Below are 2338 nucleotides of genomic sequence, written 5' to 3'. Positions count from 1 at the left end.
TTCTCGACAGAATCCTCTCAGGATTCTCGATAGAATCCTCTCAGGATTCACAACAGAATCATCTCAGGATTCCCGATATAATCTTCTCAGGATTCTCGACAGAATCCTCTCAGGATTCTCGTCAGTATCCTCTCAGGATTCTCGTCAGAATCCTCTCAGGATTCTCGTCAGAATCCTCTCAGGATTCTCGTCAGAATCCTTTCAGGATTCTCGTCAGAATCCTCTCAGGATTCTCGTCAGCATCCTCTCAGGATTCTCGTCAGAATCCTCTCAGGATTCTCGTCAGAATCCTCTCAGGATTCTCGTCGGAATCCTCTCAGGATTCTCGTCGGAATCCTCTCAGGATTCTCGTCAGAATCCTCTCAGGATTCTCGTCAGAATCCTCTCAGGATTCTCGTCAGAATCCTCTCAGGATTCTCGTCAGAATCCTCTCAGGATTCTCGTCAGAATCCTCTCAGGATTCTCGTCAGAATCCTCTCAGGTTTCTCGTCAGAATCCTCTCAGGATTCTCGTCAGAATCCTCTCAGGATTCTCGTCAGAATCCTCTCAGGATTCTCGTCAGAATCCTCTCAGGATTCTCGTCAGCATCCTCTCAGAATTCTCGTCAGAATCCTCTCAGGATTCTCGTCAGAATCCTCTCAGGCAGAGTTGAAGTGCGCGAGCTGTAGGTACAGGTGCTGGTGGCACACATCAGACTTTCTCACGTGAGCAAAGTAGGTGATGAGCCTTTAAAACTTGTGCCTCCTATATGTTGCTATGAGTCTTATGCGCTCTAGCTCACGGGAGCCAGCGCATGAGCAAATCACCTGGAGACCGTGTGTTACTAGAATAAACAAAGTTTCAAATTTGCGAAGGTGTTGGCCGTAGCACGTTGAACATCCATCGTTGAACATCCATTGTATTCGCTTTGCTGGTGGCTAACTCTCGAGCGTACTCTCAAGCTTGCATTTCAATATTTATTCATTTGATTGGTAGGTAGTTATCATTTTTAAAATGTTTAGGGCTAAGCAATAATCCTCAAAATTCTGGATTTAGCTGTGCTGAACAGTAACGGTAGGTGCTAACGATCATCTTTTCGGCTCGGAACATCTTATCGGAACATTTATCGGCTATACCGGTGCATGTTGGCAATTTTCGTCGAAGCAGTATTCTCCCCTGGTATGTATGCCTGCCTTTTTTAAATAAAAAATAATAAATTTTGTTATAAATGCTCTTTTTCTCTATAAAGAACAATCAAAATGAGTCATAAGTTGATGGTGATGGATGAAGAGCTCTTCAGAATTGACTTACCGGCCAAAGAAGCTTTCTGCCTCAAATGTGACAGGAAAATAACCGATTTGCGCAAGTTCAGCTACTACCGTCATTATAAAAAGATGCACAAGGAGATCGCTCGTGATTTCGGACTGCTAAACGACGAGGACGATGAAAATGACGGAGAACCAACCAGAAAAATCCCAAAAATTGAAGTTCGTATGGACGAATGCACCCTCACTTCTTCTTTGGTGGAACTTCTGACGGTTAATGGACTCCCCTTGAATCTACTGCGCTATCCTGCGTTTTTAAGGATCATTCGGCCAATCGAAGAAGGTTTAAAAATGTCGCGCCACCTGAACCCCGAGACGATTAAACCAATTTTGCATCGTGTCAGCACTCAAATTCAGAAGCAAATAATTGCGGATATTACTGGTATCTTCATTTGTTTGAAGCTCGATTTGGCAACAAGAATGAATCGCGAGTTCATCTGTGTTAACATCCAGTACGTGAAAAAAAATCAAATGATCATCCGAACCTTGGGCATGATTGAGGTACATGTCAGCCACACGGCTGCAAACCTAACTGATGAAATATTGCGGATTCTACAACCATATGGCATCGATGTGCGGAGAATCTTGTCGATGACAAGCGACAATGCAAGTAACATGATAGCAACGATCAATCGCCTCAAAACCGTTCAGCAGGACGCTCTCAATGACTTTGATTTACTAATGAGTATGACGGAAGATACGAATGAGCATGAAACAAGATCAGATGACGATTCGGATGATGAGGAAGATGAAGATAATGGAAGCGAAGAAGAGAGATTTGAGAGAAGTGAGAAAAAAATGGAGATATTGGAGCCCATTTTGCAAGGGGTACGTTGTGCAGAGCATACTCTTCAACTGGCAGTGAATGATTCGTACAAAGAGGCAAAATTGAAACCCCAACTCTTGAAAGTACGGAAGGCGGTGAAAACGTTGAGAAAGGGGCCGTACAAAAGGATGTTCAAAGTGAGCCAGAGGAAGTTGCCAAAACTGGATTGCGTCACCCGCTGGAACAGCACTTTTCTAATGATTGAAAG

Source organism: Aedes albopictus, chromosome 2, assembly GCF_035046485.1.
Source record: "Aedes albopictus strain Foshan chromosome 2, AalbF5, whole genome shotgun sequence".
In the NCBI taxonomy this organism is placed as follows: Eukaryota; Metazoa; Arthropoda; class Insecta; order Diptera; family Culicidae; genus Aedes; species Aedes albopictus.
Note: the sequence above shows the minus strand (reverse complement) of the source record.